This window comes from Cyanistes caeruleus, chromosome 10 (assembly GCF_971803275.1).
Source record: "Cyanistes caeruleus chromosome 10, bCyaCae1.hap1.1, whole genome shotgun sequence".
In the NCBI taxonomy this organism is placed as follows: Eukaryota; Metazoa; Chordata; class Aves; order Passeriformes; family Paridae; genus Cyanistes; species Cyanistes caeruleus.
The window spans coordinates 6680495-6695205 of record NC_141710.1 but is presented as its reverse complement, the minus strand read 5'-3'; the positions used below and the strand labels follow the sequence as shown (position 1 = coordinate 6695205).

Sequence of the window (14711 nt, the reverse complement as noted above, 5' to 3'; positions counted from 1 at the left end):
GGTATGTTTTATAGCAAGTATCTGTGTGTGACTCCTCCAGGCCTCCATGAGGTTCTGGCTGCTCCTCTCCATGCTGAGCTGTCCCATCAGCAGCTGCTCCCTGCTTTTTCTTGGGTCTGTGTGTAGGAGAGACCACAGTGCCTCGATCCAGGTGCTCCCCACCACTCAAACACATGAGCTGAGATGAGGAATGCTGTTTGTTGAGCTCATTCACACATGAGGACAGCTCTTCTCATTCAATCCCTCTTCTGTGCTCCTTACAGAGGTGCATTCCTGGCTCTTGGGTGGGGCATTGTACTGCTGGACTGCCACAAAAATTGAGTAATGGAGCCTCTATGAGCTGCACACCATCCATGACTGAAGAGTCTTCTTGATCTGTGCCTGAGAAGACTTTACTGTCTTTTCTCTCAGCAGTCACTGCACTTTCATTTCCCTGATGCACATGTAGTAGAATGAGTCATGTTCTCTTGTGTAAGCACGGGTTGTAACACATGGGATATTTTATAATGGCTCCTCTTCTTTCAACTTATTTCAATTTCCATTCCATATTTCCAGCTGATGCTTTTCTAAGGCTGAAATTTTGAATGCAAAAAGCAGTTTTTTCTGTCCTGAGTTATAAGGTAGGATACTGACTGTTATTAAGGTGGATAAGTGTTGCAGAGTAAATCAGGAATAATCACAACAGCCCTAAACTGCTTCCAGAGGTACTGGGCAGAGCCTAAGTGCACCTGCACAGGAATTTTCTCTTCCTCCTCTAGCAGGATGTTGGGGCACTGTGCTGTGGCTGCATGCCCTGGTGTTGGAAGGACGAATTCCTATGCACTGTGTGAGCTTCAGCTTCCTGAAAGCCCATTTCTCCCGGGTCTCTTTCCCCTCTGTCCTGATCTAACTCTGCACAGAGAGCTGCTGATCCCCAGGAACTAAGTTCATGGATACCATGGTGGATTGACTTTTACTGAGCTGTGTGAGGAATTCAGGAGCATCTCTAATTATTCAAAGTACATTTACCTACACCTAAGATGACCAAGAGGAATTACCTATATATAAATATGAAACCTTTTGCCAACTAAGGCTACCATTGCAAAGAGTAAGAAACCTGATCAGTTTTATATATATAAGAATAGTATATAAACATTGTATTTTATGGACATTTGTATATTGTTGAAGGGTTTATTTCTAACTCTCAGAGCTTAGAATTTCTTGGTTTGCTTGGGAAAAAATCTTACAATATTCACAGACTTTTTTTTCCCCCCATTACATGTCTCTGTTCACTATTCAACATCAAGTTCCTACTAACTCTTTGTTTAGCTGCTGTGATTCTGCTGCTGCTGGGAGAGTAAGCTCTAAGGTAGGTTGAGAAATCCTGTTTTAAACTTTTGAATAGGCAAAACCAGTGCAGTGGTAGTGGAAAAGGGGCAGGAGGTGATAAAATAGAGTGATGCTTACAACTCTCAAGTTTGGTTGTTAGCAATGCATGCATGACAACTGGTCCAGTAAAAACAAACAAAAAAGCTCAAAATCAATGAATTCTCCAGCAGCCATACCAAACCAAGCATCCAAACAAGAAAAATGACCAGCTGAAAACAAACCCACATTTCTTAGTGCTCCTTTGACCCAGAGCAGCTGCAGTGGTAGTAGGAAAGCTCTGTACAGGCTTGGTCTCTGATTTGTGCAAATGTCAGACTGCACAGAGAGTAATGTTGGAGGAAAGCTGTTCTCCTTCCCATCTCACAAATCCCTTGTTTAGCTTTACAGTTGATTATTTAGATAAATATTTTTTTAAAGTCAAAGTTCATCTCATAATAAGAACTCTAGTTTCAGGTTGCCCCATGAATACCCCCAAAAAGTATTGGGATTCCCAGGTTGAGCCCCTTCTCTAACCTTTGATTTGTTTATTCTCATATCAAGTAAACCTTTAATTTATACTGATTAAGAAAATCTGCCCCCTCTTCTAATGCACATGTGTAGTGGCTGAGAAGATTCAGACCCGCATGGCTCAGGTTCAGTTGTGTTGCTTAAATCCACAATAGAAAAACCTTGCTAGCCAGCAAGAAAGCAAATATTCAGAGGTCTGGGAGCTCTGTGGAGAACACTGACCATAACTGTCAGATTGTAAATTAATTTAAAATCATGTAATATCAAAAGTATGGAAACAGAATGTAAACACAAGTTATTACTCATCTATAGCCATATTTGACATCTTTCCATCTTGGAACTTGATTCTTATTTTGCAAAGATGTGAAGGCCTCACTAGAACAGAATTCATAGAAATCCAGACAGCACTAATCTGAACCTGGGAAGAATAGAAACAGTGCCTTCAAAGTACTCTTGTTATCTGTGTTTACCTGAGCATGGCAGCTCCAGTGCCCTGTGCTCAGCTGTAGCTTTCAGGGGTGAGAATTGAGAGCCTTCAGTTCTCAGTTGTGAGCGCTTCTCTCTATTCTTTTCTTTTGTGACCATTCTTTTTTGCCTTTCTTATGCTAAAAAGATTTACTTTTTAAAGCTTTTAACTTAAAAGAGCATACTTCATAGAGAAATGGTAATTTTAAGGCCAGCTGAAAAGGCTGACAAAAGTCCTACAACTGCCACATTTGTCTGGCCTTAGGGAAAGAGCAGCATTTGCAAAGCACCCTTGGGGTTTTATCTGTGGCTGGGACCCCTGAGTGACTCTGCCACACTCAGGGTGTGGGCTGCTTGTACCAAACGCCTGTGCCTGGTGGGGAGTGGATGAAGTGTCTGTGCTTGGGCTGCCTGTGGGAGAACATCCTTGGTGCTCACACCACTGTCAGCAGTGATCAGACCCTGCGGAGTCTGAGCCCCACCTCCCACGTTTGTGTCACTGCTGGCAATGTAATTGCATAAAAGTGTAAAGAGAGAAAATCTTGTGGTGTTTGATTTGAGGATGGCTTGAAAAAAGCTGATTAAAACACAGCTGATTCTGAGGTTTTGTTACAAACTTGTGTGAAGTGCCTGTGATGTTATTTGGGAAATAGAATGAAATGCTGAGTATGCCTGAAAAAAAAACCAAACAAAACAACACAAAAAGGAAATAAACTATTAATCTGAGAAAACAAAGAGAAAAGGGTACAAAAGAGACACTTCCATGCCAATTCTTCAAAGAGATTCTTCTTTATGCCATCTGATGTAATTTTGGCACTGGCTGACGTGATGTTTCTAGCAAACCACCTCATTCTGTGTTTTGTTTTCCTCTTTTTCATCTCTGATTGACAGTCCCACCAAGAAATAACAATGAAAAGGACTTCCATAGGATTAGATAGAGGCAGTTAAATTTCCTGGGGCACAAGTGTGTTTTGAGGAAAGGGATAAAAGTGTATTATTCTCTGGATAATCCTGGCTGAAATATAAAGGACTGCTTTTGGTGAATAATTAGAGAAAATGTCCCAAACCTATCTTTAATTGGTATAGCATAAAAACATGTATTAACAAAGATTAAATATATTTTTGCTTTGGCTCCAGAGAAGTGAATAATCTGTTGTATTTTTCTTGCATTGGATTGTATTTTTTATTGTCGGTTCACTTTGGTGACAATAGTGACTCAGTAACTCTAAGTCAGAAAAGTACAAAATTATTGAATGAGCATTAAGGTGAATATTTTATGGTATGACTCATATTTTTGTATTTTCCTTCATTTTCTTCCTCTACAGGTAAGGGCGTTTTGTTTTGCTTTATTTGGTTTTTTTAACTCTCACGAGAAAACATAAAAAGGATATGTATGATTACACTGATTTGTGTTTATGATCTGAATTGCTAGGAGATAAGCTCTTTGTTCCTGTCTATTGGAAAGTGCAGAAGAGCAGCTACAGAAATGATCTATCAGCATTCATTCACCTCCCACATGTGACAGTCTGTTGTGTGCTGGGAATCAGCCTCAGGTAAAGCCAGCTCAGGAAACCAAACTTTTTCTGTGTCAATCTACTGGTTCTTGACAGAAGAACTTTCTGAGGAGGGCTGAGGCAAAGGAGGTTCAGGTCTTGCAATGAATGCCATGTAGCCAGAGAACAGCCAGTTCATGAGCTCTGGAAATAACCTGTATTTCTCATGGTGTGTGGGGAAGGCAGGGTGTTTGCAACTCTCAGGGCTACTGGGAGAAGACCAGCAGCAAACCAACTGTGCTGAAGGGGCTGTCCAGGAGCCTGGAGTGTGGTCCACAGGACAGGGGTGATGCATGCTGAATCCTCACTGTACCTTTGGGGTTTTGCTTGGATTGTCACATTCAGCTGAGTTTGGACAGGTGTTTCTGCCCTTTGTGGAATGAGACTTGCCTTGGCCTTGCTGACTTTATCCTGTGTGCATCTGAAGCTGCCCATTTTCTTTGTTTCCGTGGCTCGTGGTAGCTGCAGTAGGCTCCTGTTGGGGAAAGAGGAAGAGAAATTACAGTCTGCCTGATCCTGATGGAAGCAATTGGTGCACCAGCATGCCTTGGTGCTTGCCAGTTTGAATTGTGTCAGCCAGGTCACCAGCACGTGGCAGAACCGCAGTTCAGAACCATCGTCCTTGGATAATTCATTGCCATGATAGCTGTAAGCTTTCACACACTGCCCTGCCAAAAGGAAAAATGTAACATTTATCAAGAGAAATCATATGGAAAATTGGTAATTATAAGAAAAAAAAGAAATCTGTATTTTTTATGACAGTGCTCAAAGTATTTTTAGGCAGTCTAGATATGTTGTGAGAAAATGTTTACCTCAAGGCTACTTCTTTCTTTGTGTGATGTGCAATCATACATGTACCTATGTGGTGAAATAGTTTTGTGTCTTTACAGTTTTAGTTTTATTAAAGAAAAACATGTCCCTTTGAAAAAAATATAAAGATGCTCACTTTGTCTGATATTTTGGCAGTGCACATTTCTCTATCCATCTCATTCTCACTGAGAACTGTCCCTGCTCTTCAGTGTGACTATTTTGGTTCTGCTGAGACTGCCATATACCAAGGAATGATTTATAAAGACCACAAAACAAGTTTGAGGGGATTTACTTGGGTTTGAGGGGATTTACTTGGGAAAATTTTGGGCCTGTGCTGAAAGAAAAAGTTACAAAGTAACTTCCCTATTACAACTCAGGATACTTAGTTTCCATTGCTGCCAAGTGTAATTAGATCTACAGATAACACATACAAAATTAATCTTTTTCTGTTGTGGTCATGATTCCTTAGTGCTCTCAGAACATGTGCGCTGCCTGTTGTTGTTTTACCCAAACTCTTTTTCAGCCTTTCAGCTTGTGCTTGTACTGATTTTCCAGAGAAGAACTGCATCCATTTGCCTCTCTGCAACAGCAGAGGAAGCTGAGGGTATGAGCACTGAGCCAGTGTGGGCATTAACTGAGCTATTTCACAGAAAGCCTCTGGAGAGGTGTTGGAAGGACTTGAGGTCTGTGAGCTTCCACAGTTGGGTGGTCTGTGAAGCAGCCCACCGAGAGCCTGGGTGAGGTGGGAAAGGAAAGAATGCAATTACAGCCTAATTACAAATCCAGATTCTCTTCTGCAAAATGTGTAGTTTCCTTTTCTGCCACAAAAGTGACCTTTAAGGCAGTTAAAAACAAATGCTCAGCAAAGAAATTACATAGTTCAGAATAGCCAGTAACCACTGGTTAGTTTTTCTGTTTGATTCATCTCTGCAATCTCCAACCACTTGCCTAGTGGCTACTCTGATGGGAAAATAGAGCCCAGGCATTACAAATCTGTCCCATAAAACCTCTTTGACATGGGTATGTTCCAAGGAAAAGCTTATTTTTCCCTTTCCTCCTTCCTGCACCCCTGAAATAACCATATTCTGACTACAATAAATTTTTTGGAATATCCCTAACACCTATAACTAGCAGCTGCTGAGTGCTTTTTTTTGTTGAGGAATGAAGTAGTGTGCCCTGAACAAGGTGGGAACTGGCCTTTCTGGAGAAGAGGCAGTCACTTGTGAACATGATTAATGACAAATCCATGCTGTGATGCTGATTGGGTACTTGCTTTGGGTGGTGTCTAAGGAATTTATTAGTGGGTAAAAACAGTTTGCAGAAAGATCAGTTTACTAAATGGGTCTAGCAGATTTTTCCTCAGATTTACTACACATTTTGGGATTGCAGGAAAGCATCTCTCCTCAAATGTGTTGTTAGATTCCTAGTGGAAATAGTTGTCAGATATTCAGTCAGATTTCATACCTGATTTAATCTCTACATAACTGTTAACTAGATTTTATTGATTATCTATGTTAATTATGTATTTTAAAACATCAATTGCCTTACTGCAGAGTTCTCAGATAATTTGGAAGCTTTATTTTTTCCCTTGGCTTAGTCATGTCTCTTGAATATAACCAAGGAAAGCAGGAAGAAGCATGGAGCTGTGTGAATTGCTCACCCCAAGCAATATTTGACCTTGGGGTATCTTTCCTTCCCTTGCAGTGACTACTTCACTGTCAAGGGATGAATTGTCCATGAGTCTTGTTAGCACCAAGCTGTGGATGATGAATGTCCACAGCAGAGAATGACTCAATACTTCCCAATGGATGATACAGGAAAGAGCAAAACAAATGAAGATGTGCTGCAACGCCCAGGCTCTCCAATCTGAGTCAGCTACACCTGCCTTGGGCTTCTATTTCAGTATCCTTTTAAATCATCTATTCCTCTGCTGAGATCCTTTACAGTAATACAAACAGACTTTAAACTTACCTGAGATGGGGAAAGATTGCTGCCTAAACTGGGATGAGGTTCCACTAACATGTTTGGAAGAGATAGTGTTGATGAAATTAAGTTAATTTTTTTTTTTTTTTTTTTTTTAAATAAGCATGGGTATTTTGTCACCATGTCAATGACTGATATACTCCACATTGGTAACTGACTTACTGCAGGAAAAAAAATTGAACTTATTAAAATATTTCAAGGCAAAGATGAGCACATCATCTGAATGCCACCGGGGCACGTTGGGAACAGAGCAGCAATCCCAAGCAGTAGTAGAATCACAGGGAAACAGGAACCTACAGTATTTGTGAAGTCATTTAACCTACTTCCCTGCCCCAGGGCAGGATTAAATTCATCTGGTGGAGTTTCAGACAAAGTGGTACATGAAATGTTCATTTACACTGCTAGGCAGAATGTCATTTTGCTTGGGTTACAGAACTAGCTAGTGAATATAGCCTGGAGGGGAGGAACCTCTGCTCAGAGGACTAGTCTGGGATTTGATACCTGTCAAGCTAATTCTGTGATCCATCAAATCACTCTGATCATTCTTTCTCCATTGGACTGTGTGCAGTGTACAGAGGAGGACTGAGCTGGCTGCAAGCACCTCCTGCAGCACTGATCAATAGGGCCATACAGACACCAGTTCTCGCTCTTTGAAAACCAGCATAGCCCCAGGGCAATGGATGGGATTTACCGAGCCCTGCTGGTGGGACTGTGCTGCTTTGTTTTACCTGCACTGGGAGCTCAGGTGTCATTTTCCTGCTCTTTATTGCATGATGCGGGTGTGATCTGCCCAGTGCCTGGAATCTCAGGAGAACAGGGATTGTAAAGCAGCTCTCATCAGCTCACACAACCACTTGTTCATCACAGGTACCTTCATATGTTCTCTTTGTTTCTGCTTCCCTGACCGTGGGCAGACACCAGAGCATTTGTCTCTGCGATACTGTTTTTTTATTATTCCAGTAGATGTCCCATCTGTGAAATGAGAGTATGTTGCTGTGGTGGTTACGAGGTACACAGTGTCAAGGAGAGTAAAATACCCACAGCAGACAAAAGTTCAGAAGATCTATACCAGTGTAAGAAGTCTCTTGGGTCGTTTGTCCCTCCGCTGTCTGAAGCTATTCCCGATTTATACCATCCTGATGGAATCATCAAGTCTGGGTTGGAAAAAACAGATGAATCTGGCTAAGAGGAGAGTCTGGAAGCTCAAAGCTGTGTCCACAAACTCTCCCCCAGTTCATTCCCAGGCATAGTAACCCCAGTTCTGCTGGGGTCCTGTTTCACTTCTGGCGTCGGTTCCTCTCATCCCTTCACTGGGTTTGCATTTTGTCAGGCTCACAGGCAGCTATGGGAGTGTTTGATCTCTGGTTTTTCAATGTGTGACACTTTTCCTAAGGCCATCACAAGGAGCACAGAAAGGCCTGTGCTCATCCCTAACACATCTGAGCGTAGCAGGGCGCCAGGCTCGGTAGGACCTGTTAGCAGGGACAATGCTCTTGTGCCTTTCGAAGGGTAAATGTGGAGAGCTGTGCTGGAGTTTGGGTGATTTGGGGTGTTTTGTTTTGAATTCTCTGCTCATACCAGCCTGGTTTAGCCTCTTTATGTTGCTTTTTCAGCAAAGAAACTAAAACAATATCAACCAGGGTACTTAAACTACTAAGTAGCTTTGAATCTGTTTACTGAAGTCTGCTCGGTTTGACCTGAATCTGAGGCTCTTCTGCGCTAATTAAACTTACTTTTAATTGGTATATCTTCTGTACTCACTTGTTTTAGCTTCTTGCTGTTACAGTGTGTTTATATATGTGTTGTGTCAGACCCCATAAAAATCCCTTTTTTGAGAGAGCTTTAAAGATGACAGTACCATATGAAATTGTAGTATATTTTAATCGCATTTTTCTTTTTTCTTCTTAATCAGCCATTGTGGGTTCTGCCAGACGGACAGATTACTGTCACCATTCGTCGAGAAATCTGCCTGTGTTCTTTATCCTCTCTTCCTAAATCAGGGTATCCTCTTCTATTTCATATTTATGTAACAGTCGTCTCTCAGAGACCTTCCCTTTTCCAGCATTATTTTCTCTCTTAAAGCCAAGAAGAAACACACACCCACACAGCACCCCGTGTTGGTGATGGCCCATTAAGCACCACGGACACAGTAAATTCAGCATATGCCTGCAGTTTGCTGCAGTTATCCCTCAGTCTGATGAGAGGAGAGCTTGCCAGCCTGCTCCATGCATTACAGAAACTCTTCCTGTTACTCACTAGGGCTGCAGCATTCCTCTCAGGCTGAATTTAGGTTCCAGTGTCTGGTCTCCTCTCAGCCCTTTTAATCAGACACCATAAAATACATTAATAAATGACTTGTTTTACCACTTCCACGACTAATGAGCACAGGGCAGAGCAGTGAGTCCCCTAAAAGCTCACTGGTGAACGGATTGATTTCAATCCCCTTGGAAAGAGACTATTTTGTAATGCTGCCAAGTGAGGCATCTCATCCTCGTTCTGACAAATTCATTTAAGCCCAGGCAGTTGGTGCAGGAGCCACATTCCCAGCTGACACGCTGGTACAGACTGGTAATGGCAGCAATATTAGGAAGTGCATTGGAAGGAGCTTAGACCCTGATCCTATCTACAGCTCCCTGTGAGAGAAGAGATTTGGCAGCAGACAGACAAGGATTATGTGTTGCATCAGTAATTAATGTGGTCCCCTGGGTTTTAAGAATATATCCATGGACAATGGATATTCTGCTCTCTATATATATATATTTTTACCGAAGTCGTATGAGCAACACATTTAGATATTTTTTAATATGCTTCCAGTCTCAAAAAAAACCCCAAACAACAAGGAGCAGTGTCTTACAAACTGGGAGAAGGTATTGTTCTCTCCTAGAAAATTTAAACATTCCTGAAGAAAGTGTATTCATACAACAGAATCCTGTTACATTCTGTAGGATAGTTTTGAAATGAGATATAAAAACTACTCTGTTTTTATTATGCTAATTTTTATTAAGTTTTGATAACATATAGCCCCATGGGGCTTTCTATTGAAAAATTAAGAAAATTCAAACTTAGCATGTATATGATTACTAGTCTACTTGTCTTTTGAATTACATGTAGTATCTAAAGTATTTTTTACCTTTTAGTGAAAGCATCACTAAAAGAGCATGCTGCTTCAACCTCATTTTTAACTAATATTAATAGAAATTAATATTAGTTAAAAAAAAATATTATGACAGGTTCTGTAAATATCTATTTACTTGAGTCCCATTGAAAATTAATCTGTGTAGAATTAGTCAGGTAATGTTAATATATGGAAAATTAAAAGGAAGGGGAAACCAAATGGACTCCAGTCACCAATTGTGCAAACAGTATGCTCTTATTTATTTTTAACAGCACGTGGTGAACTTAAAAATTGTGGGTATGTAGTTACATGACATAATCTGTTAATTTAAATATATTTCTTAAGGAATTTTGTAAATTTTTCTTTTTATGCTAAGGGCTTTATAATTTGTCTATGCAAATGTTGAAAGTTTAGGATCAGTTCAGCTGGGTTCAGCTGAAGGTGATGAAAGTTGTATCTGGTAAAGTGCTTCCTTAATAGCTCTTTATAGATATATATATATATATGAAGTATATTCTTTAAATTATTTAAGAATTCAATTTAAAATGTTTCTTTAAAAAATTGGGAATGATATACTGTGGCACTAATTGTCTAATCTGGGATGTTATTGATTATACCCTGATGCTGAGAAAACTGTTTTTCTTCCTTTTGTGGCTTTTTCACCTTCAAAACTTGCACAAGGTGACTCAGATATCCACAGCCACATTCAATGATATGTAAAATTAATAAATTATAAATCTCCAGCCAGAGTCTGAAGTTATAATTAAAAGGAATTTTATTGGGTTTTTTTTCACTGAAGTCTGTAGATATTCTTAGATACTCAAACATGTAGAAATTAAGTTCGCTGAGGTTTGCCATCCAGGGTCTATCTGTGCCATGGTTCAGAGTGGGATCTGTATGGACAGTGTGGGCCCAGAAGTAACAGTTATTAAATAAATAAAGTTATTTAATAACTTTACACTGCAAGTAGCTTCTCTGGAGAGTAACAGTCACTAATTTTCCACATAGAAAGTAGCATCAGGTTATAAAAAATAACTTTAGAGTAAAAGTAATCCTATTTTTATATCTGCTTGATACTGTGGAAATTAGCTTACTTGGGGCTTGCTTTGCATCAAAAAATAATTTTAAAAAATTAGTCTGCCAGAAGTGTCCATTATTTGTGCATATTATTGATTGAAAATCTCTGAGTAGAACAACATGGATCGACTCTAGAGGAAATACAAATACCTGCCTATGACAACTTGACAAAATCATGGTGGTGAAGGTGAAACATTTGTCAATAGTACCTGCAAATGCTTTCCTCGCCTGCAGGTTGTCACTGTCACCGTCACCCACATGGGTGTGGCCAAATACTCCAAGGGCAGGTCCCAGTGCCACATGTCCTCACATTTACCTGCCCGCAGTGAGCGTGGCACACAGCCACCCCATTCACTCCTCAAGTGCACCAGATTGCCCGTGTAACCTGCTTGTGATTTTTGGTGGATTAGTCAGGGGTACGTGCTGCAGTCTCAAAAACTCCTGTGCGATGATGTGCTCTTGGGCCCAGGGTTAGGAGAAGATTAGGGGGAACATCAAAGCTGCAGCTAACATGAAAAAAGATGAGATAAAGCCAAGTCATTAGAGACCACTTTGAAGTGTTTACAGATTAAGCCCTGTCTCTTTTAAGTGCAATACTCATCTGCCTTTAAATAACAAGACAGGCAGTGCTTTTCTAAAGGGTTATTGTATGGCTGTGCTGTGCTGAACCAAAGGCAAGTGGCTTCAGTGGTAGAACACCTGTAATAATCCTCTAAATATCTCTCTGTACTGATGTTAAGCAGACTTTTGAAGGTGAGAAGACCACACAGTAACACACTTGCACGTAAGTGTTGTAGATGATGATGTGACACTGGCATTGGCCAGACTCAAGGATGGCTTTGAATGTGATGCTTGTGTTTTAGGACAGATCACAGATCTTCCTGTAGGATATTTTAATGACATTTTAAAAGTAACAAAGTTATTACTCTTGATCAATTTAAAATTCCTCCTGTTCCTGCTACCTGTGCTAACCCCTTTTGGCCTGCCAATCCTATTACAAGTGTTAGAACAAGCACAGGAGACCTGGTGGATTGTTAGTGTGCATATGTTAATACAAAGTAGGGAAAACTGAGTCTCAGAATGTTTTTCTGCACAGAAAATGACAGCTGGCTTTTCATATGAGGATATAGTGGATATATATTTTGAGAAAACTCATTACATTCCACAAATAATTCTTAATATTCATGGCCATACCCAGGATTATTACTTTTATGGTGTGAAATAAAAAATTCGTTTTTGGTTGGGTCTCTGTACAAAGTGCTTTCCCCCTGGAGAACCTGCAGTACAAGGATTAATGGAATCATTAAGTAATTTATTTTGGAAGAGACTTGTGCAGATCATCTCGTCTAGCTTCCTAAGATGAAATACAGCAAGAGAGATAGATGTGAGGCAGGAAGGGAATAATCAATACAAGTATAAAAACTGTACAATTCTCATCCACGTCAAATCACGGCCACTGGATGCAGACTTCTGAGTTTAACAAGCAGTGGTGAGTTCTGACAAGTCCTTTGAGCTTGATCAGTAAGTGCACTGAGAAATGAGTGGCACTGAGCAGAAAGCGGAGGGAAAGGCAAGCCTGTTTCTGCTTTTCATTGTGAAAAAAAAAATAATTCCCATTTTATATCATTAAATCTGCATTCCATGGAAGGGTTTCTGTGCTTGGCTTTAAAAGCAAGAAACTACCCATAGGTAGTGGAATGAAATACACTGTCCTGCCAAGTAACGGCATTTACTGGGAAAAAATAATCATAATAATGGCTTTGGATAATTGCAACTACATTTCTTGGAAACATGGCACCCCTAAACAGTTTTACTGCAGCCTGTGTTTTCATCCCTTCCCTCGAGAGCTGTTTCCTGTAATTTCTGTCTGGGCACCTCCCAGGCTGTTGTAGGTGGGAGTGTGTTCCTGGCTGGTGTAGCTGGTCTGCCAGTAGGAGATTGAAATTAGGGTGAGTATTACCTTAATCTGAGGTGGGGGGAACACATTTCAAAGGTAGCTGTAGAGTGAAGCCTCTGTTTGAATGAATCTTGAACACAGACAGATGCCTGTGGTGGGCACACATTTCCCCTGGCTGCTTGTCAGTGGGAACGTGATTCCATGAGAATCAAGTTCCTTGAGGTTCAAACCCTCTTTTCCTGATGAATCAAGTTCCTTGAGGTTCAAACCCTCTTTTCCTGATGATGTGAAGATGCAGGCCTGATAACTGAGATCCTGTAAGCAGCTGGAGTGCTCCCTTGGTTCCACAAGAGGACGAATACTGCAAAATGATTACCTGTAGGTCTTCAGGACTCATTGTTAAGTCCCAGGCCTTCAAGCTTCATATGCATTATGGGTTTTGTGGGTCACTTTTCATAAAAAACCTCTGCATTCCACACCCACACATTTTCCTATTTATTTTTTTAGTGTTATTTATGGTACAAAAAAGTAATTTTGTTTTTTCATGGAAGGAAAATATTTCCTTTTGACAGGGTGCCTTTCAATCCACATTTTATGCCTTTTTAGTGTTTAAAATTTTACTATTAAAATTACAAATCATTCATCATTGTCACTGTTGGAATTGAAGGTGTCTAATTGTAGTGCTTTCAATACGAGGAAGACTGACTACCCCCTTCCATGCTACATCACTGCCATTCTCTACGAAGATACCTGTGCAGTTTTTCTTAGGGCTTGCTGAAGCAGCTGATGAAGTGCTGAGGAGCTGAATATTTTTTGTGTTTGCCATCTGGTTCTGATATAAAAAAAACTAAAGAAACTACACAGCAAGCAACCAGCAAATTTGATTACATTTAATATGTATTTCTGGTAATGTGAGAGGTTTCTAGGAGAAAGTGATTTCCCAAACTTCACAGTCCAGTGAAGTCCCAGCCCCTGTGGCCAAAAGCAGGAGACGGCAGTGCCCACTGCACAGGCTGAGTCAGCTGTGCTGCAGCTGGGTGTGACAGCAGTCCCAGCCTGGGAATCTCTCCTCAGGGATGTGTCCATCTCCCTGTGCTCCCTGGAAGCTGTTACACGAGCTGGAGCTCTGAGCCTGTGTGGCCATAGCCATGGCAGTGTGGATAATTTTCCTTTCTGGGGGTGTTTCAGTTTTGCTTAGCAATAATATTTTTAGTTTAGCAAATACTCTTTGCTGAAAGGCTCAAGTTAAATTCCAAACAAAATTGCTGTATCATAATGAATCCCCTTGGGTTCGTCCTGGCATGACACTACCCGTGCAACTGGCAAGTACTTTTTCCTCTGGGCAGAAGGTAATTTTTTGGTAATGTGCACGACACATAATTTGCACATTAATGCTGTTTTCTGCTTGCAGCAGTTAAAGGCACAGTATTTGGCAGCATTCCTACTTAAAAAAATATACTTCAGAAGATTGCTTTTTCATTATTTTTTTCCCCTAAATTCAAAAATGTATTTGAAATATATGTAAATGAAACAAAATCATACCTTTATAAAGTACATTTGGAAACTATACCCAGACAAGAACTTCCAGTTTCTCCCTGTCAAACACAGAGCGTTAGGAATAGACATCCTGTTAGGTGAGGGAAATAGATATAAGGAAATCACAGAACCCTTGCAGATGGTTAAAGGGGTATTGAAAGGTCTCTGCTGTTTCAGAGCCTTATGGGGATCAGGTGTTGTATTGTATCTTGTGTGAAACGTTGTCCCTTAACATTGGGATAACCATCAGTATCACAAAATAGGAAAGCTTATGAATCATTCATGAATCTTGTATTGACTATTGCTAAACGTACCTTAGGATTTAATCCAGGAGACACAGGCAAAAGAATTCTGAAGGAAACAGTAATTAATGGTGAGAATTCCTATTTTTGCCTGCTGC

General features: G+C 40.5%; 1 protein-coding gene and 1 long non-coding RNA gene across 2 annotated transcripts in view; one reads left to right on the top strand and one right to left on the bottom strand.

Annotated features, from left to right (window-relative positions):
* Positions 1 to 14711, top strand: part of SPSB4 (splA/ryanodine receptor domain and SOCS box containing 4) — a 140750-nt gene that overhangs the window by 29494 nt on the left and 96545 nt on the right. The gene's annotated exons all lie outside the window — the stretch shown is intronic.
* LOC111933576 (uncharacterized) overlaps positions 3042 to 14711 on the bottom strand; it is a 30887-nt gene continuing 19217 nt past the window's right edge. The window contains exon 2 of the long non-coding RNA XR_002866805.2: positions 3042 to 4368. This is a non-coding gene — a long non-coding RNA (uncharacterized LOC111933576). The remainder of the gene's footprint in view (positions 4369 to 14711) is intronic.